Below are 23,196 nucleotides of genomic sequence, written 5' to 3'. Positions count from 1 at the left end.
TAACAAGTAATTAGAAGGTACTGTCAATGGGAAATTGAACCGAGTGGACACCGCATAAAATTCCAAAGTGAATCTCAAGACACTCTGAAGCTGTTTATTGAATTAATGCATGCAAAGGCCGAAGAAGAGAGATTCAAAAATAGTTCTTACTTGCAAGCATAAAGTAGAAGTTTTTTTGGTTTTCTTGAAAATAAGATTTATATTACTAAGCCAACATTAATCTGCTAATTCAGGTTTTTCAGAGACTAACTCTTGATGAGTTGCTCGTCCAATGACTGAATTTGTTGGATTAATCCTGGAAGAACAAGATACATTGGTAGAATTAATAGAATTACATAATTCATATGCTTTGACTATGTCAAAAGCAATTGCAGGAATTAAAAAGCTAGGAGCTTGATCAGTCCAAGAAGTTGTGCTAGTTGATCTTCGCCCTTCTTTTTCCAACAAGTCTGCCACCTTGTTTGCGCGTCTATCTACGTACTGAAAACCTTTAAAAGAAACTAATTTATCTGCTAATAGTTTAACCTCTTCCAAGATTGCTAAGCATTGCCAGTTTACAGTGATTGTCTTTCCTTGTAAATACTTTATGGTTGCCTGGTTATCCCCTTTTATCGCCAAATTTTGAACATTGTGTATGTTGGCCCATTGCATTGCCTTTAGCAGAGCTACAACTTCTGCCTCTTGAGATGAGAAGGTCCTGCACCATCCACATTCTGTTGCTCGAAAAGTACCTGATGAGTTTCGAAAAACAAGACCAAAACCAGCATTAGTATGCTCTGAAATCCATGAAGCGTCGCAGTTTATCTTTACAGTATTCCTACTTGGGAAATGCCAGTAAGGTGTGGTTTTGATACGACTGATATGTACTTGAGCTGTGTTATGCAAGTGTGTTGGATGCCAATAGTCATAGTGTCTTATTATGTCTAAGGCAAGCTGAGTAGGGGTTCTAGATTTATTCTCAAACACTCTAAGGCATCTCTCTTTCCAAATAAACCAACATTTGGTTGCAGCAAGAGCGATAGAAATAGAATTTATATCCCCTGCTAACCATTCATTATATTTATGCAAGAAAGTGTTGTGCAAATTGTAAGAATTTTGAGATTGAGATACTCCCTGTAAAGCCATTGGCTGAAGATTCCAAACCTCCTTGGCATAAGCACATTCAAAAAAGAGATGGTAAGTAGTTTCAACAGCACTATTACAGAAAACACACTTATTTTCTATGGATCTCCCTTTTTTTTTGTTGGTAATGCATCTTGTAAGCATTTCAATATAAACAATTTGATCATTTGTGAAGTCTCCATAGTCCACAGTCCTTTCCAAAAAAAATTAGTTTTGGAAGGAGTTAAAATAAAAGGATTAGAGAGTTTAGCGTAGAGGGATTTAACAGAGAATTCTCCATTCTTTGTTAATGTCCACCTAAGTTTGTCTCTTTTCAGGGAACCTTCTGGTGTATGATATAATCTAATGTTTGTGATCTCTTGCACAGTTGAGTTATCAAATAAATAATGTAACAAATCAGTATTCCACTTATTTTTGTTTGAGTCTATGAGCTCAGACACAAGTGTTATAGTTGTGTTTCTAGAAGGGGAAGATTCTGCCAAAGTCTCCCTTCTACCTGGCATCCAAAAATCATCCAAATGTTTATGAGAAAACCATTGCCTACTTCCCAAATGCTATACTTTTTTATGTGAGTTATTCTTTGTAAATTACACTTCCAAATCCAAGAATCTTGAGATTTCTTTTTGGAGTGTAAAGCTCCTGATTTCTTAAAATATTTACCTTTAAGGATTTGAGCCCAGAGATCATCAGGGTTACTAACTAGTCGCCACGCTATTCTACTGATCATAGCTTGGTTGACCTTGTTTGATTCTTTAAAACCTAAACCCCCTTGGTCAATTGGATTACATAAGAAATCAAAAGATTTAATGTAAATACCCTTTGAATTAGTGTTTTTTCCCCACCAAAAGTCCCTTTGAATGTCGTTTCTTCTTTTTGTTATCTTTTTAGGAAGAACAAAGTATCTCATGCTAAAAATAGGCATGTTGGAAAGAACTGACTTGTTTAAAACAATCTTATTTGGTTGTGACAATATCTTTCCAAGCCAATTTTTTATTTTTTGTTCCATTTTTTCAATGATTTTGTGAAAGGTTTTCAGTTTTGATCTATCTATGAAAAGAGGTACACCTAAGTGTGTATCTTTAAAATTTATTTTCTTTATCTTCATCAATATACAAATAATGCCTATGTGTTTCCTGTGTATTTTTTTTCTAAAAAAGAGACATGACTTTTCAAAATTTATGACTTGTCCTGAAGCTATGCTAAAGGTATGTATGGCTTCTAATAAGTTTTTGCAACTACCTAGGTCTGCCTTAGTGAAAAGGAGCATAAAATAGAAGTTACAAAACTTCAAAATATTGAATTTAGAATCCTATTATTAGGGCTTAGAAGTGTACGGGTTTTTGGGGCTTGATGTGTTATGAAATAGTAATTCTTATAACCCCTTATCCTAATATACCTAATATACACTCGATTTGATTAGTGATAGTTATGATTATTAAGTAAATTAATCACTGTTAGTCAACGGATTAGACTAATATAATAATTAATTTTTTGAGAATGTTGTAGGGCCTACGACCCATAGGTGTGCGGCCCAACAAGATAATTAGGGTTTTACCTTTGATTGTATATGAAGGACAACTATATTATGTAATAGGTTTGATCAACTAATGAGATGTCATGTCGTTTCCATTTTCTTCTTTGTCTCTTCTATTATTTCCCTACAAAACGTTATCATACACGAGCTCTTCCTGCTAAATTTTCCTTTTGCCAATCAGTTCGAGGGTGATCTCCTGAATTTTGATTCTTGGTTCTGTTCATTGTCGCCAAATCAACAATCACGACGGCGGACCTCCGTATTTGTTCACTCTGTTTTTGAATCTGGAGAATCGATACATTATGTGAATATAAAAAGCTATTGTTGATCGGCACATGTTAAGGAAATGCTACAATTCTTATCAAATCGTTAAAATAAAGAAGCTCAATTTTTATTGGTTCATTAGTCGATCACCCGCACAAAGATCAAGGTATATCTAAGCCTTTCATATATATTTTTGTAATTCATTTTTTTGTCTGTAACAAAAAAAAGGTATAAGGTGCGTTCATGTATACAGTATGATTGATTGCTTCTGTGTCTACCTGCTATGCTTTGATTTTTTATCATTTGGTGCCATCTATTTCATGCGTGTAAGCACTGTTTGACTATGGTTTCATTATAGCTATTTAAAAACTAACTTTCTATTAAATGCTTTGATTTTAAATATATTATTATATTTTAATCAGTGATTGATTGTATCATAGAACTACTGCACCATGATTGTATTCACTGTGTGAAAGAAAATTATTATATTATTTTTCTTTTTATATATAACTTCTCTGGTTATTTTGTCTGATTTTTTGAAAAATAAAAATAGAATACTAATTTGTCTTTAGTACCATGCAAAAATTGATGAAGTGGTGTCAGTTCATGTTTGGAATTTGTAATGTAGTAGGAATTTTATTTACATTTACTAGTATTGTGTCCGTAACGTATAAATCTGTTTATGTTTGTAACGTAGTGATTGTTTTTAGGGTCTTTTTTGTTTCTTTTATTTTTTTTTTGCATTTTCTTTACTGGAATTTGTTTTTTTTTTCTGTACAATGTATGCTTTGTGCGGTTGAGAAAGTTTCCACATTTTTGTTTGTAAAATGCCCGATCAATGCAAGATTCTTTATTTATAAAATGTTGATAACTTTGGTAAGATGATAATGAGTCATAATAGCATCAGTGATAAAGAAAATTGGTTGCTAAAATCTATTTTTTTTTCTCTTTTAGTATGATACTGGCTCTAGTGGAAATGATATCTTTCGTCCAATTTGTTGAACCAACTCTATTCGAATATGATTGTTTTATTTGTTTTTGGCTTAGAAGTACTTGTGTGTCGTTTTTGTTTAGTTGGAGCGGAAAATGAATGTATCTTATATAAAACCAATTTTGACAATGCACCGTCTAAAAGATGGAACTATATATGCCCTTGTGTTTCTAAACACATGCATCCCTATTTTTGTGGAAGAACTCACAAAAAGTGATATGAGTCAGATTTTTTTTATTTTTTTATTATTATTTCATCTGTAATACTAATGCACCAGTATATGTTAAAGTATGCAAACAAGAGATGTATGATCTTTAGTAATATATTAAACCTAATGTAAGTGGTTGACATGTATAGTGAGATTCTCTTGGCTTGTTGAGATAAAGAAATTTCTCAAATTAAGCTAAATGTAGCAAAATTGAAAATGCAAAGAACCCCGAAGTAATGAGGGTTAGACTTATCGACTCATATAATAAAAATCATGTGAAAAGGGACATATATATCATGAGACAAAGATGTAATTTTTTTTTCCTCCGGTAGTGATGACACCAAAGTACAGGTAGCAACTGAATATGGGATGAATCTAAGATGTAATTCTAGCTCTCACCAAAGAGTTGGGAATGAATACTCTTACCTGTATTGGTACAAGCAATGTAATGCGGGTACCACAATAACAACCAATTTCGATAGGAATATCATACTTTAGATATCAACTTTAATGACAAAAAGAACTTTGCCCGGCCAATTGATTAGACTAAATCCAATGTCTGCGCTTATGGAATGAAAAGTACATCATTCCCACGAAACATAAATTCTCTAAAGCACTTGAGACATATCTGGATGAAAAATATATCACGCCCCTGAAACGTAACATATATTCACTCTAAAGAACTTGAGTTGAATCCTGTTTTTGTTACGTAATAAGTCCACATCACTCATTAAATCTCTCAAGACTCAATGTCTAACTTATAGTAGTCTTTCTCCCACTAATTTAAGGAATATGCACTAGTTGTTCAACTAGTTCCTTAGCATGTGACTACGATTATTGGATCATCGAGCGAAGCAGTGCTAAAAAAATTTTTCCAAGATGGAACAAAGATTAAAATTCACGAAAGCTCTATATGTACCGAGAGCTAATCACCTTGTTAAATTCCAAAGAAACCCATGTAAATGGATATCATGTGGAACCTCACAGTGGTGAGAATGTAATTGCATCTTTTATACTCTCTAATATATGTGGAAGGAAATAATTTTAGAGAAACTAATGAGTCAATCTAGTGAAATGTAAATCGCTATAGTATTTGGATTATTGAATCCATATTGACTCCAATGATGAAATGTTGGGAATTGACTCATATAGGCTTTGACATAACCATAACGACACTTTGGTTGTGACATAATGTTTCGTTTAGAAAGGAATCATACGTACATCATTGTTTTTGAGTGGACGAGACAATGGGAAAAAGATTGAGAGAATGCGAAGTGAAGATATATCTCTCAATAAGTGTTCTCTAAAGTACTAGATGCACAACCCCCTTCCCATTATGTTTTTATGTAAGAAAGCAAATAACTCAATTTTACAAAGTCTTCAGTAAAACAGGATTGAGACCATCCTAAGATGCAAATGGTAAACAATCCATATTACAAAGAAAACGAGGTGATATTTAGAAAAATATCCATGCAGAATGCGGACCATTAAAGTGACTTATGGCTCTCGTTGTTTTTTTGACATTTTGGACTAGTTATAGTTCCCAAGTAATGTTGCGTTTGGAAAACTACTAGCACACATTATACATGTAAGGACTCACCACCCCTTGTAAATGCTAGAGAATATACATCAAAAGGACTTGATGGTTATTGCATGTTCAATAGGATCAATGTAGAGCATCCTATACCCTATGGTCTCGCAAAGGCTATCATCAAAGGTTACATATAGTGCCTAAGGAATGGTTATGCATACAAACCTACCTTTAACTGCAGGGGAATATGCAATATTACACGCAACTTCACTTATTCGTATTATACCCACAATAGGTCAACCATTCTTTGCGTACCAGTTGGTAACTGGATATAATCCTGACATTTTGTGTTCTTACGCATTTTTGGTTGCACTATATATGTGCCCTTACGACTCCACATCGTACTATGATGGGTCATCAAAATGATTAAGTGATTATGTTGGACAAGAATTTCCAACAATTATCCGCATTTTAAAATCTTTGGCAGGAGATCTCTTACCGCTAGATTTGCGGGTTATCACTTTAATGAGACAGTCTTCCCGTCCTTAGGGGGAGATAAGAAAAAGTATTTTCTAAAGGAACGACAGGAATTGTCGTGGTGTGTTCCCACTGTGTCTCATATTGATTCTTGTACTCCACAAATGTAAATGTGAAGTGATAAAGAATATTCGATTTTCAGAATGTACACTGATGTTGCAAAAGTGATGAGATCACATATACCAGCTGCAAACCTACCTGCAAAGTTACAAATCCTCAATACGGGATATACATCATAGACTTATGTGTTGCAACTACACTTAGTGTAAGTGTGGTTGAGGCCGTGGCTCCATAAAGGAAGTTGGAGAGACCACTTGGTTCGATCAATGTTCACTAGAAAGGAAGTAGGTGAGTAAGGCACAACTTATTTATATAATCATAAATCATTTATAATATTGTCTCTGAATATGTCCATGAATCAAACTGGAGGACGCTCCGAAGTTTAATGATTCCAGATAACAATGACATCCCAAGTCGATTATGAGAATGCGCACGAGTCAATGGAAAGATCATGCGAGCATATTGATGATTAATTTTATATATACTTGCTTAAGGAAATATAGCAAGATGAGATCGAACCAAGCTCCTTGTTGCCTAATGTCAATGAAGAGCATATTTGGCCTATACAATCCAGGTAGAACTTGGTTCTTTGACAAATATATAGGTAGTTGGTGTGGTAGTGCTAACCAACCAAGTGTAAAACCTATTGGACATACATGATTAATTTGTCACAAAGCATAATGAGAAGAAAAGAGTCTTAAAGTATAAAAACTAACCTTGTGGCGCGAGGTTTCTCACAAAGCCCTGGAATTGTTCTCTTGTAGTAAACGTTATAGCGTTCTACTACTTAGTTAGCTTGGTAATTTCAAAAGGACTTGAAATGCAGCATATGTATGTGGTTTTTACTAATCTCTGAAAGAATCATGAGATAACAGATATTTACAAAAGTACATGATAAGCCTTTTGTTGACCAAATCAAGTGACTCTAAACCACAGAGTGCGTTTACAGTTAGATAGAACGCTCACTTATAGATTGAAGCAATCAGGCGGATGTGGTATACTCGTCTAAGTGACTATTTGATTTGGAGGGGATAAACAAGCAAGGTATTTTTACTTGCGTATTCACAAGAAAGTTCCTGAGTTGGAATTGTAGCTATCTATATCGATGGTACAGACATGATGGGTACTCTTGATGTAATAAGAGACCTTAAAAGCTATTTGAAATCCAAATTTGAGATGAAAAATCTGGGGAAAGCTCGACCGAATACTGAGATTGTGGTATATTATTCCACCAGTTTGCATATGTCTAAAGTTGTCAGGAAATTTAACAAAGACATGCATCCTGATAGCACTCCCATGATTAGTCGAGGTTCAAATGTAAGTAAGTAACCATTTCGTCCAAAGGAATATGACGAAGATGTGTTGGGATATGAAATTCCCATATCTAAGTACAATAGACGCATTGTTGTACTTAGTATAATAATGTACTCGATAGAATTTTACATCCTCAGAGAACTTGTTAGCTAGATATAGCTCAGCGCCAATGCAACGTCATTGGAAAGGTACAGTGAACGTAATCATGTACTTCAAATTAATCATTGACATGAGTTTTTTTTTATCCTTGCAAAGACATAAAAGGAATGTTAAAGGAACTGCAATCCAAAGGTTGTTGATTAACGAAAGTAATCAGGGGGAGATACGGTAGACTATTTTTTAGGTCATCACCGATATTCAGTTTCGAAAAGTACATGACTAAAGGAACAGTCTGGAACAACTCTGAAAGTAATCAGGGGGAGATGACGACATCAGGGGGAGGATCCAAGGATATGATGTCGACATATTTTACTTTGAAATTGAAGATATGTTGTACTCTTTTTCCCTTCGATCGAGAATAGTTTTTCCCAAAGGGTTTTGTTACTCGACAAGGTTTTTAGCGAGACAACACTAAAAACATCAAGTATATTGAACATTGAAGGCATAAATATCGCGTTGATATTACTGAAAATATCTGAATCAAAGAAATGAAACACGATAGTATGTTAAGAAACGTAACTTCCAGAATCAAAAACAAGGTCATATAAACATTCAAGTCACTAAAGTAAAGTGTGATAAACTCCTTTTGACTGCATTAGACTAATTAAAAATGTTTAACATTAGGGGGAGCATCTAATGGTGTGTTGAACTATTTTCCTTCACCGAGGTTGCTTTTTCCCACAGGGTTTTGTTACTCGGCAAGGTTTTTTAATGAGACAACAACAAACACCGAGAATGTAATTCCCCAGCTAAGACTATTGTCTATCCTACAAGGATTTTCTTCCTCAGGAGTTGTGAAGCGACTAGTCAACTTCAACGGAGCAAAGTGATCATCTGCAACGGATCACCCTTACTTGCATCTGTCACGCTGTACTCTTTTCCCTTCGTCAAGGTTTTATCCCACTGGGTTTTCCTTGTCAGGGTTTTAATTAATGAGGAAACGTATACGCATCCAACTATGTTTTAATTTCACTTAATTTTGTACTCTTTTTCTTTAGTTAAGGTTTTGTCCCACTGGGTTTTTCCTTGACAAAGTTTTAACGAGGCAATTAACTTAGACTCGTCGATCTTTGAAGATCGTATTTCATGTGATGAACTACATGTAAAGTGTGAAGAGTTGTACCAAGGTTTTATCCCACTGGGTTTTTTCCTTGTCAAAGTTTTAATGCGGCAATTGATTTCCTCACAAGTCATCTAGGAGGGGACGACATTTGAAGAACTACATTTGAAGCACTAAATGTGAAGCACTGCATATGAAGTTATATTGGACCGCACAAGGGGGAGTTTTGTAGGGCCTACGACCCATAGGTGTGCGTCCCAACAAGATAATTAGGGTTTTACCTTTGATTGTATATAAAGGACAACTATATTATGTAATAGGTTTGATCAACTAATAAGATGTCATGTCGTTTCCATTTCTTCTTTGTCTCTTCTATTATTTCCCTACGAAAGAGAATTAAAACTTTTTTTTCTTTTTTTTTTTGATTTAAAAAAAGGAGAAGGATGATTTTGATGAACTTTTTTGAAAACTTTAAAGAAAGACTGATGAAACCTATCCTGAAGCTAGTCTAGAAAACCTTGTAATCAACCCTCGTTAGAAATTTTGATTTATTCAAGTCCGTTAGATATTGAAAATAATCTGAGTTTTTTTACAGGTTACGACTGTGAAAATGTTGTCGTCCCATCCGTAATACGTAATACAGGCCCGGAAAAGATCTTTTTCAATCCGTTAAAAGGTATTCCATCAAGTTTTTCATTCGTCAATTCATAATGTTACCATTACATAATTAAGTCGCGTACATTCAATAGTTATACCCAAATGAAAAAATAAAACATAAAGTATTACAACTAAATAACGAGCTTTGTTGAAAATCTCAACAAACTCTTTCGTGATCCAATAGCATTTCTCATGCTCAAATTCTTTGCAACGAATAAGTTTTTATCGGTAAAGTGCCCAGGCTTCCTAAAAAACAAATCAAGACGAAGTTAGTATATTACTCAAAACTTACTTGATGAAAGTCTATTGCACATACTCACTCTATCGAAAAAAGACATATCGGGACTCATCGCCTTCACCCGTTCTAATTGCACCCTTGAAACTTCCATTTCTAGGTAGATTTCCTCGAACCTTTCCTATATTTGGCTCATTGACCTTCCATTTTCATTACCATTTATGGCAACAAAGACCATAAATACGTGGTTCCATTGAGAATCATCACTTTCTCCCACGTTAATGCCTTGATCTTCGTCATGCTTTCTCACTGTGAGCGACGCTCTTATGATTGCAACATATTCTTCGGTGGTATATCGGGAAGCCTTTTTTTTTCTTTTTTATTACAACAATTTGAGAGTTTTGAGAGTTTTTGCAAAAATTCTTTGTTGGAGAAGGGTCATTTTATAGCAAAGAATGACCCAACGACTAGTTTTTTCAAAAACTAGTTGTTCCTCGAAAAAATCAATGCAATAGTACATGAACAAGAAACAATTTAAAGAGCCTAATCAGGGACATCAGTATAAATTCTCACTCGAACTGGCATATGTATTATCGTACAAATACTTTAAAATAGTTGAATTTTAATAGCATTTTCGTATATATAAAAAATTACTTCCAGAATGAAGGGAGATATACCATTAACAGAAGGTGTTCCCACAATTTCAAGTAATTCATATCCTGTATCTTCACTCTGAATTCTAAACTGTTAGGTACTTTTCCTAGGATGAAAATATATAATGGGATTGCTGGTTGGTCTATCTAAAGCAAATACTAAAGCAAGAAATTGACTTAAAATTTCATATACAATTAAAGTAGTCAGTATTCAGATAAAGCTTCAGAAAAACTTAAGACCTGATTTACTGTCGTTAGAGGGTATTTTAGGAATAGACTAACAAATGGTGATAAAACAAATGCTTGCATCAATTTTAACTGCAAACACGCCATCTCAATGAGTTTGATTTGAACCAATTGGATTACCAAAATATTATGGGGATATAGAAAATTATGGAATGCATTGAACCTTCTATATATAGATGTTTGATGTTCAATTTATTGTTTGTCTCTTGTTATTGCATATGCAGTAAGTTGAAAGGAATTTTAATTGGCTCTACAATAAAGTTCAATATTAGTTTCCAACGTAATCCCTTGTTGAAGTCCCGACTTAGCTAGCTTGCAAAAGGTAAACAACCTTTGCAAGCACAAATTAAAACAACACTTCGTGGAAACCAAATAATCAGTGAGAAAGTCCAACAAAAAGTAAATACAAGGAATGCGGTACGTAAGGTTCTTTCATTTTCTTAAATTTGGATGTTTACAGTATTTTAAATGGATTGTTTTTGTTGTTTTCCCTTTTTGGTTAATTATGATTGTTAGAGCACCGCTCGATCGAACTCGCAAGCGTTGCTATCTCAAGCTTGTTGTCAAGTTTAGTTGACAAAACTATAAGTCTTGATTTCTAGTCTACTTATAGCTAAGTCTCGGATTAAGATAGAAAGCGTAGTTGAGATTTAGACTTCACGTCGTTCATCGATTGAAGACGAAGAACTACTAAGGGGAGCTTGTGGAACTTCATCAACAAAAGGTATGTGGAGCCTTGAACTCATCTATCACTCAAAAGTATATCTACTCTATCTCTTATTTGAGACAAAAGTCGTATAGCTATATAAACTTCAATTATACACATTTGATATTTCGAGCTGAGTTTAACTCGCTTATATATTTCTTGAAATATGTGTTGGTAAGATTTCGCTTTAACCAAGTTCATCTTATATTCTTGTCGGAAGTCAAAAGATGATCATGTGAAAATCTTACATGATTTGTGTGAGACAGTCATTTGATGTAGACTCGGGATGTTTCGTATTGATCATTCGATCACTTGAAAATTGCTTTGAAGCTAATAGTTTGTGTGAGACAGCTATTGTCGTCTTCCGAGAATGTTTCAATGATTGAAATTGGGGTTTATAACAAATAACCATGATTGGATATAGAACAGTATGCGTACTTGTATGATAACTGTTACAAGTTATTCAAAGTCCGGGAACCATGGTATGCATAACCGTATGCGTACTGATTGGTTGAGTAGATGTCCGGGAACTAAGTACGCATACCGGTACGCGTACTGGCGTGAGGTTCAAGTTCTGGTACTTTACTGATTTTGGTGGTATGCGTACCCGTTCGCATACTGCGAACCCAAACTTAGTCCGACCACCTAGGTATGCGTACATGTTTGCATACTTGAGTGGGTTATGTTCTAAAATCGGTTTGTTCATGAACTAATACACTTATATAATAAGGAATACAATCTCTTGCAGACTGTGGCTATAATGTTCATGAATTGATTCGAGTGAATCAAAATCGATTTTGCTTCAATTGTGTCTTGTATACTTCTATGAGAATATAAACAATTGAACAACTCTAGAACTAGTTTCATTTGAGTCATTTGAACTAGTTAGGGTTAAGATGAATATGGTTGATATGAAAATGTTCATATGGCTAATTTCGGTTAAGTATTGTTGAGCCAACAAAGGTGCACACGTTTAGGTACGGTTGAAAGATATTAGCTTGAGTCTAATCAGGTTTTCATCTAACAGTGAATATTGAATGCTTTGTTACCAAGGTAACATTGATTGCAAAACCTGATTTGAAGATTATATAAAGGAGAACTCTAGCAAATGGGAAACCTAATCCCCGCACCTCCTGTGTGATACTATTTTCTACTAGAGTCGATGCTCCTTTAACCTTAGGTTTTTCCAAAACCCTGTAGGTTAACGACTTCATTGGGATTGTGAAGCCAGACCCAACTATTTTCTCTGTAGTTGTACGTTCTGATCTTGTTGTTTTCTATCGTGATTGAGTACTATCTTCTCTAATATTTGCTCGAGATTTATCTCCAATAGGCAAGATAAAAATTAGTCACAAACATCTTCGTCTCATCGTTTGTGATTCCACAATATCTTGTTTCGCTACCATACGATTAAAATTATTGTGTGGTATTTGATATTTCTAGGTTGTTCTTCCGGAATATAAGTCTGGTATATCAATTGGCTCCTCTTCACCTTGATTTATCAAAAGACGGGACAAAACTCATAGGTATATCTGTGGGAGACAGATTTATCTATTCAATAGACTTTTCTGTGTGAGACAGATTGGTTTTATCAATTCTTCGACTTTGGGTCGTATCAACTCTTTGTTGTAGGTGAGATCAGCTAAAGGAATCAAGTGCGTAGAGTTTTGCTGGGATTCAGAGACGTAAGGAGCACAACTGTGCCTTGATCAGTGTGAGATTGGTTAGGGCTCAACTACATTCCAGTCCGAAGTTAACTTGGAGTAGGCTAGTGTATGTAGCGGCTTAATACAGTGTGGTGTTCAAATCTGGACTAGGTCCGGGGTTTTTCTGCATTAACGGTTTCCTCGTTAACAAAACTTCTGGTGTCTGTGTTATTTCTTTTCCGCATTATATTTGTTTATATAATAGAAATATCACAGGTTGTGCGTAAGTTCAATCATTTGTGCATCCAACCTTTGGTTGTTGATTAAATTGATTGACACTTGGATATTGGATTTTGATACCGTCCAAGTTATTTCTTATATTCAATCGGGATCGCAAATTCCTATTTGTTTGATTGCGGATTGAATTGAGAAATTGAGATATAACTTTTTGATATACTTTTCTTAAGATTGAGTCTGACTGTCTAGTTAATTCTCTTAAAAGTATATTGGAGTTAGTCCATACATATTGTAGTGAAATATTGGGTGTGGTTGTTAGACCCCCGTTTTTTCAATTGGTATCAGAGCAGGCAAACGCGTTTAAGACCTTATACGTCTGTGTTTGTAGCGATCTGACTCTATGGACAGAAGTGTTATCTCTATAAACGTACCGCCAGTCTTCGATGACTCGAATTACCTATGGTGGAAAATTGTTATGCGTGTGTTTCTTCAAGCGCGTGATTTTCAATCATGGTTTTATGTTGTTAATGACTATTTTCCTCCGATTGTTACAGTAGGCGATGTAACTGTTCCAAAGGATATCGGTGATTATGATGCTGTCGAGATTCTTGATGCAAAGAAAAATTCTGATGGATTGAATGCGATCATCCATGCCATTACCCCAGATCTTCAACACTATGTGACTACGTGCACTCGATCTAAAGATGCTTGGGATATCTTAGAAACCGTATTTGAAGGGAATACATGTGAAAAAAAAGCTAGGCTTCAAAACCTAAATTCTGATTGGGAAAACCTTCGTATGGCAGATGAAGATTCATTTGATGAGTTTAATCACCAAGTGTCTGAAATTGTTAATGCATCTTTTACGTTGGGTAAGACTATTCCTGAAAAGGACATTGTGATGAAAATTCTCAGATCATTGCCATCTAGATACGATTCTAAGAAACATGCCATCGTTGAAGGAAATAACCTTGATGCGCTTTCCAGAAATACTCTCGTTGGGAAGTTAAAAATCTTTGATCATGAGCATGTATCCAAATCTGGAAAGGATATTGCTTTCAAAGCACAAAAGAACACCAAATTACTTGATAAAAGTAAAAGTGTTGGCATCTCTGAAGATGATCCTTCTGAGATTGATTCATCAGATGAAGATCTTGACAAGTCAGTCTCTTTGATCACAAGACAGTTTAGAGATCTTATTTAGAAGAGAAGTAAACAATTCACTAGAGATAAACCTAAGTCATCAGTTAAACCTCATAATCGTGTTCCCCCTACAAACAGGGATACTGACGATACTGATGACGAGGATATGCTACAGTGCTTCAAGTGTTAAGGTTTTGGTCATTTTTCAAATGAGTATCCAAATTGTAGAAAATACACTGGAAACAAAGGTCTTGCTGCAACTCTTGATGAAATGTCTGATCACTATGATTCTAATGAAGACGAAAAAATCAAGTGTTGCACTCCTCTGTGAAAATATTGATTTTGGCAAATGTAGCAATACGTACATCAATCTCGATATTCTTCCGGGAGAAACTTCAACCACCTTGGAGGATAAATTGGATTTCTCTTTGTCTACTGGAAATTCTGGTTCTAATTTTTCAGGTTCTACCATTTGTCTAGCAGCCTGCGCAGCTATGACGTCTGAACCATCCTCCATTTTAACATGTTCTTATTGTACTCTCAAGGGTCATGAGATATCCAAATGTTTCAAGTACAAACATAAGATAAGATATGTCAACAAACTTCAACGAAGATTAAATTGATTAGCAAACAATCTCAAACTTGTTCTGAAGTCGTCTGAGGTAGGTAATCTCATCTCTTCCCCGAAGAAGTTAATTTCCAAAGAAAAAAATTAGTCCGCTAGAGAAAAGAATACGGTCTAAACAATCTGTGAAACATGGTTCTAAGAATTCCATTCAAGAAGGTTATGGTGGACAGATTATTGTTTACCCCAACACAATTTAATTATGTTGGTTGTGTATCTTGTCTCATGTGCCTGTTTCAAAAGAGACAAGGGTTTGCACACTTCAGGCTTGAGGAAAAGAAAAAAAAAATCATGTTTTGTTTCTTCTTTTTGGTCTTGTCTTCACCGATTTTGAATTCTTCCATCTTTTCATATCTAATCGATATTGAAAGGACTTTACTCTGTTTGATCAATAAAAGAGAGTTAAAATCGACAATTCTGCCTTCTTTAAGGTTGTGAGTTGTGTGTACGTGAATCCTTTTAGTGTATAAAAGTTTCATAACCCTACATTCCTTTTCCTTCTCTGAAAACTCTTTTTATCACAAGATTGCATGTTGAGTCTGATTTGTGAATTCCTCTCACAATCTCATACTGGTATGGTGAAGCCAAGCATTATGTCTTCTGATGGAAAAGATGTTAATATGATTGTTAATCCATCGATCATAAAGGAAAAAGATAAATCTCATGTACCTTCAACTTTGAAAAGAAAAATGATGAATGTGAGAAAACCAAGAGTTGTTCCTTCTAATCTATAGAAGTTTCTGGGGTTCTTGAAGAGTTGAAGGAAACACGAAAGGAGATTCAGGAAATAAAGGCTATTGTTTTTAGGACTCTCGAAATCCAGAAGGCCCTAGTTCGGCATCAGTCTAGAATATTTGTTTGAATTGACTCCTTTCTTCATGAACCTTTTGTTCCTATGGCTGTTGACGACAAGGAGTTCGGGGACGATAAAGAATTTTTTAGAGGCCTTAATGTCTAGGAAACTTCTTATGAGAATTTTCTTGTGTTTTAAGAAGGACAACTAGGGTTTGGAATAGCCATTATTATGAGTACACATAGGTATTTCCAACGATTTTCATCTTGCAATGTTTTTAGATTTATTTATTTAAATTCTAAGGTTTATTTGGAAGATGATTTTGCAGTATTAATCTTTATGGTTTTATATATTACAACTTGTTATGGGATATGTGTGTTTGCGTCCGTGAACTATGATTGTCCCACTATATGCTCAAAAGTTAAGTCTATCATATGTCTTTATGCAAATATTGATAAAAGATAGAAAGAACTTTTGACAACAAAAGTTAAGCCTATTTTGTCATTATGCAAATATTGATGAAGATAGGATGAACTTTCGTCTACAAAGATTAAGTCTATTACATGTGTCTCTGAAAATATTGATGAAAAATAGAATGAATCTTTGAATATTCCGCAGTATTTGTCTATCCTTGATCCAATCTTTGTGTAAGTACTGTGCAGCTCCATAAGTTCTCTTATGTTGAGCATTTACGATTAAATTAATCATGGGTTCTCTTGTGGTTAATTTAATTGGGTATTTTAGATACAAATTCATGTTTCATGTGATTTGTTAATGTCCAAAGAAATCCTTCTTTTCTTGTGAAAGTAAGGTCGCTCTTGTTGTTCATTCAGGAATGACATTTTATGGGGGGGGGGGGGGGGAGTTCTTAATTGAACTTTTGCTTAATTGCCAAACATTTGTGGGGAGTGCGGCGGTGGAATATTGTAGGAATTTTCTTGTATCTTTATAAACTCCTTGATGAATGCACTAGTTTAGACTATGTGAAATCATCGAAACAAAGTTGATATGTTCTCTTTTGGCCATGAAGTATCTCTATGGAAATTTTATTAGGATCCCACTAGTTTTCGTACCTTTGCCAATTTATATTGATAAAAAAGGGGAGAATTAATGTGTATTTCACACTACAAATACATATGGTTTACGGATCATTATGTAAGGGGGAGTGATTTTCATGTGAGATGAAGTATTGACTAAGGGGGAGTGATACATATCACCATAGTATTGTTGTCAAAGTTGTGATACAATTGGACTTTGATGTCGTGTAATAATACTATGACACTTCATAACAATGATTGAGAGTTACTGTTTTCTCATTGCTATAGCTATGGATCTTCAACAACTATGATGTTGAGTTGAACACATTCAGAATCACTGGAGTACTTAGAAGTGATGAAGATTTCGAGTAATGTTGAAGAACCAAGGAAATCAAGCATTTGGATTGAGAGATACAAAGTTTATTTATTTTGTATTACATATGTATTGATAGTTTTGTCACTAAAATAGACAAAGGGGGAGATTGTTAGAGCACTGCTCGGTCGAATTCGCAAGCGTTGCTATCTCAAGCTTGTTATCAAGTTTAGTTTCCAAAACTATAAGTCTTGATTTCTAGTCTACTTATAGCTAAGTCTCGGATTAGGATAAAAAGTGTAGTTGATCTTTAGACTTCACGGCGTTCATCGATTGAAGACAGAGAACTACTGAGGGGAGATTGTGGAACTTCATCAACAAAAGGTATGTGGAGACTTGAACTCATCTATCACTCAAAAGTATATCTACTCTATCTCCTATTTAAGACAAAAGTCTTATAGCAATATAGACTTCAATTATACACATTTGATATTTCGAGTTGAATTTAACTCGCTTACATATTTCTCGAAATATGTGTTGGTAAGATTTCACTTTAACCAAGTTCATCTTATATTCTTTACGGAAGTTAAAATATGATCATGTGAAATTCACCTGGTAACATCTTACATGATTTGTGTGAGACAGTCATTTGATGTAGACTCGGAATGCTTCGTATTGATCATTCGATCACTTGAAAATTGCTTTGAAGCTAATAGTTTGTGTGAGACAGTTATTATCGTCTTTCGAGAATCTTTCAATAATTGAAATGGGAGTTTAAACAAATAACCATGATTGGATATAGAACAATATGCGTACTTGTATGCTAACTGTTGCAAGTTATTCAAAGTCCGGGAACCATGGTATGCATACCCTTATGCGTACGATTGGTTGAGTAGATGCCCGGGAACTAAGTACGCATACCAGTAAGCGTACTGACGTGAGGTTCAAGTTCCGGTAATTTACTGAGTTTGGTGGTATGCATACCCGTTCGCATACTGGCGAACCCAAACTTAGTCCGTCCACCTAGGTATGCGTACCCGTTTGCATACTTGAGTGGGTTATGTTCTAAAATCGGTTTGTTCATGAACTAATACAATTTATACAATACGGAATGCAATCTTTTGCAAACCGTGGAAATATTGTTCATGAATTGATTCGAGTGAATCAAAATCGATTTTTCTTCAATTGTGTCTCATATACTTCTATGAGAATATAAACAATTGAACAACTCTAGAACTAGTTTCATTTGATTCATTTGAACTAGTTATCGTTAAGATGAATATGGTTGATATGAAAGTGTTCATATGGATAACTTCGGTTAACTATTTTTGAGCCAACAAAGGTGCACACGTTTAGGTACGGATACTCATATCTAAATGAACTCACTTTTCATTTGTGTGTAACAAGCTAAGTTCGATCTAACATTTGAAAGATATTAGCTTGAGTCTAATCAGGTTTTCATCTGGCGGTGAATATTGAATGCTTTGTTACCAAGGTAACATTGATTGCAGACCCTTATTTGAAGACTATATAAAGGAGGACTCTAAAAACTGGGAAACTTAATCCTCACACCTCCTGTGTGATACTAGTTGCGACTAGAGTCGATTCTCCTTTAACCTTAGGTTTTTCCAAAACCCTGTAGGTTAGCGACTTGAAGACTTCATTGGGATTGTGAAGCCAGACCCAACTATTTTCTCTGGAGTTGCGTATTCTGATCTTGCTGTTTTATATCGTGATTGAATACTATCTTCTTTAAGATTTGCTCCAGCTTTAATCTCCGATAGGCAAGATAAAAAGTAGTCACAAACATCTTCGTCTCATCATTTGTGATTCCAAAATATCTTGTTTCGCTACCATACGATTAAGATTATTGTGTAGTGATTGATATTTCTAGGTTGTTCTTCGGTAATATAAGTCTGGTATATCAATTGGTTCCTGTTCACCTTGATTTATCAAACGATGGGACAAAACTCATAGGTATATCTGTGGGAGACATATTTATCTATTTAATATACTTTTCTGTGTGAGACAGATTGATTTATCAAGTCTTCGACTTTGGGTCGTATCAACTCTTAGTTGTGGGTGAGATCAGCTAAGGGAATCAAGTGCGTAGAGTCCTGCTAGGATTCAGAGACGTAAGGAGTTCAACTGTACCTTGATCACTGTGAGATTGGTTGGGGCTCAACTAGATTCCATACCGAAGTAAACTTGGAGTAGGCTAGTATCTGTAGCGGCTTAATAGAGTGTGGTGTTCAAATCTGGGACTAGGTCCCGGGGTTTTTCTGCATTTGCGGTTTCCTCGTTAACAAAACTTTTGGTGTCTGTGTTATTTCTTTTCCGTATTATATTTGTTTATATAATAGAAATATCACAGGTTGTGCGTAAGTTCAATCAATTGTGAATCCAACCTTTGGTTGCTGATTAAATTGATTGACACTTGGATATTAGTTTTGATACCATCCAAGTTATTTCTTAAATTCAATCGGGCTCGCAAATTCCTATTTGTTTGATTGAGGATTGAATTGGGATATTGAGATATAACTCTTTGATATACTTTTCTTAAGATTGAGTCTGAATTTCTAGTTGATTCTCTTAAAAAAGTATATTGGAGTTAGTCTATACAGATTGCTAAGCGAAACATTGGGTGTGGTTGTTAGACGCCCGATTTTTCAATGATGACTTGATTTTTTTTTTTTTATGTATAGGAACTGCTCAAGAAAATGATACCATGGCATAAAGAGGTTGCCGATGTATAAGTGTTGTAGGAAGATCTTCATTCCATAATAGTGCAACGGGGCTTACTTACCAAGTTGGATTTGTAAAGTAATATTTTGCGCCTCAAAAACATGTCCAAATTTTCAAGCAAAGATTTCCTATCGTGAATCAAAGAATATGTTTTAGCGATGGAAAGATAATTCTACCATTTATCGATCCATCTTCAGAACTTATGGTGTTATATGATGATCTGGGAGAAAGAGGAAACATTATAGAAACCACATTAGATCTTACAATATGTGTTTTTTGTTTATTTTAATGGGGGTTTACTTTGACAAGGATATTGTTGATGGTACAATAGGAGGGTATACTTTTTGTATAGAAGACCAACTTTACCATAAAATTGGTAGTATTTTTCGTGCACATGGAGCTTGTTGACCGCGATACCTGCAGATTAATATTGAATGGAGGATGAAAAAGTTAACGATGTGTTGGATAGAGATGTGTTGAATCAGTTAACATAAATCTTGAGTAAACATAATAGGTTTGTCCATGTTTTTCATCAAGATGCATAACAGGGAGATATTTTGGATTGTCAGTTGATTATCAAAGAGATACCTAAAGACCAGTCGTTAGTACACTCTTTAAATTACTTCACAGGTTGCGGTTATTGTGCCAATAGGTGCGATGAAAATTACGAACATACGGAACGAGAGATAATATAGTGTACACAACTACTGGGAATATCTTACAGGTCTTTGATACAAGAGGTAATTACGATTCTGTTTGATATCCACTTCTGCTCCCTTATGGAAGTTAGAGGTGGGACATAGAAAACATGGATGAAAATGGAAGAAATATATCATGCTGTGGAAACTGTTCATACATTCTGCAAGTATTAGTACGGTCTACAAATGTAATTTTTTGATGTTTCCATCTTCAACTGTCAGTGCTGAAGCATATAATATGTTGAGTGTCAAGATCAGGTATGATGGTGCATTTTTTGTAGCAATAAATAGTAAAATGAAACGTTTTGAAGAAAAAGACGGCATTCGCATCGCGTGTGCGCCTTAGCTAGTAGGTGATTAATCTGAGTGGACACCACGTTGAATTTCAAAGTGATCCTCAACCCGCTCTCCAGCTGTTAATTGGAATATACGCAAAGGCCAATTTATTTTTTGAAAATAATTCTTATTTTGGAAACTGTTGATGGGTAAAACGTGGGAAGGAGGAACTAGCCCTAATCACAGAAAGTACTCCCAAGGAGAAGAAGGGTTTATGGGAAGTAACAGAGAATTAATGATGATCTCAAGAAGTGTGCCTTCTTTTCCTTTTATAATGACCCTCTTATGGATAAATGCCCATAATATTAACATATTACTAAACTACCATTTCCCTTTCCTTAAGTTAAGTTAATACTAAACCCTAAAGGGCTTTCTTCTTGGACCAAAGCCCAGCCAACCTTTATGCAACCTTGGATGGACTAGAACTATCTCACCTTAGTGGGTTAGTCCTAGTCCCTTAGTTCATCCTCCCATAAAGGGAACCCTTTATGGGCTAAGGGGTCATATATCTATGATTGGTTATTTCCATGTATCAACATTAGTCCCTTGAATGTTTGACTGGTCGAAGATCATGTCAACAGTCACACGTTGATACACCGATTACAATTGGGAGTTATTGGCGGTTTTAAGTTCACGACCCTTGGAATGCTACGATTACTGGTCTGTCTATTAACTGCTCCTTCTTTTACCTCCCTATTAATAGAGGGGACCTCGCTCTTGAATCCTCATTTTTCACCATCCCTTTTTCTCTCTCCTCATTCTCTCTTTTGCTCATCATGTCTAATGAATCACCCATCCACGACTCGCCTCCTAGGCCAGAGTCGTACACACTTGAAGAATTTAGGAATAGTCCCCTACTTAAGGTTAAGATACGACCACCCGCTGCAGACGATGATATTGTTCTTTTCCCGGCTGACGATATCTGGGTCGCGCGCATGCTAAATCCTCATCCTTTTTCTCCGTCCGGATCCGAAGGCTAGCTTATCCGTCCCCAAGCGGAGTCCCCTATTATTCATTCCTTTGAAGATATGCCTCGTCTGGCGGTTCATCGGGGTGATTATGTTTTCCCTTCGATCAATCTGCGTTCATCCTCTGAGTCTCATGCTGACTGGGAGACATGGACATATTACATTTGTTCCAACCCGGAGAACGCGAGGATTATTCGTTCTTTAGGTATAAAAGCAGCTTTAGAAGCTTCAAGGTTTAGGTGTATCCAGCAGGACCACGACAGTATAACTCGTTTATGTGCGCGTTGAGGGATCAATCCACACACATTTCTGTTTTCTTGGGGCGAGGCGACCCCATCTTAGAGGATGTAGTGGCACTTACTGTCTTACCCGTTCATGGGGATACGGTTTTCGATAGCTGCTGCCTTAATAAGTCTCTGAACAAGAGTGATAGGGAACTTCGTGATCGCTTATTTAAGGCTAAAGCGAATTCCATGACGTACCAACTACTAGAAGAGATCAAGGCTGAGGCTCCGAGCAAGGTAGAAGGACCGGTGGATAAGGGGAAGGGTCAAGCTACTGCGTCTGCTTCTCGTGATTCTCCCGCTAATGTTTCACCCTATTCAAAGTTTATGGCATCAGCCATAAAAGCTGCTTGACCAAAACCATCTACTGTTGAAGAGTCCGACGACGTGAAGGAGGTGAAAAGCGACCAGAAACCCAAGTCCGGGCAACGTCGAGCCTCTTTATCTTGCTGGATTAAGTATTGGGCTCCCTTGCTTTCAGGCCCTCGAAAGGGTCTTCCTTGGGGAAACGGACAGAGCGGAGCTAGCAGCTTTTCTTATTTTTTGGCTATGTCATGACATATTCGAGCACAGTTCTCGCGACACTATTAAGAATAAGCTTATCCCTATAGCTGTATTAATGTCCTGTGGCGTGGCATTTCCGCTCGCTCCTATGTTCTTGGGCGGTCTCTATCATCATTTGGATTTGCTGGTGCGTGACATTCGTCGTGTGGAAGGATCCCATGAAGTGGAGACTTTCCTCCCTGTCAATTTAATTCAAGCATGGGCTTGGGAGCGCTTTCCTAAATACATGCCTTCACATCTGAATCCTCTCGCTCTCTCACGTCAAGAGGAGGTCGTCCAAGAGGATGGTTCTAAGCGTCTTATGAAGGTTCCCGAGTCCCACCCCCGGATGGTCTTTACCATAAGAAGGGTTTCATGCCCAAGGAAAAGCTCAAGGATTACATGGATAATGGTGCTGATTTCAACCTTGTTACCTATCAAGATGGTCTTACTGGTTCTCTTCGTTACAACTTTGTTATTCAGTCTCAAACAATGATGACTTCTGCAGAGACGCCTTCCGCTGATGATTTTGATATCATTGTTTCTACATT

Source organism: Papaver somniferum, chromosome 9 (assembly GCF_003573695.1).
Source record: "Papaver somniferum cultivar HN1 chromosome 9, ASM357369v1, whole genome shotgun sequence".
NCBI lineage: Eukaryota > Viridiplantae > Streptophyta > Magnoliopsida > Ranunculales > Papaveraceae > Papaver > Papaver somniferum.
The sequence above is the reverse complement of the archived record's forward strand: the minus strand, read 5'-3'. Positions refer to the sequence as shown.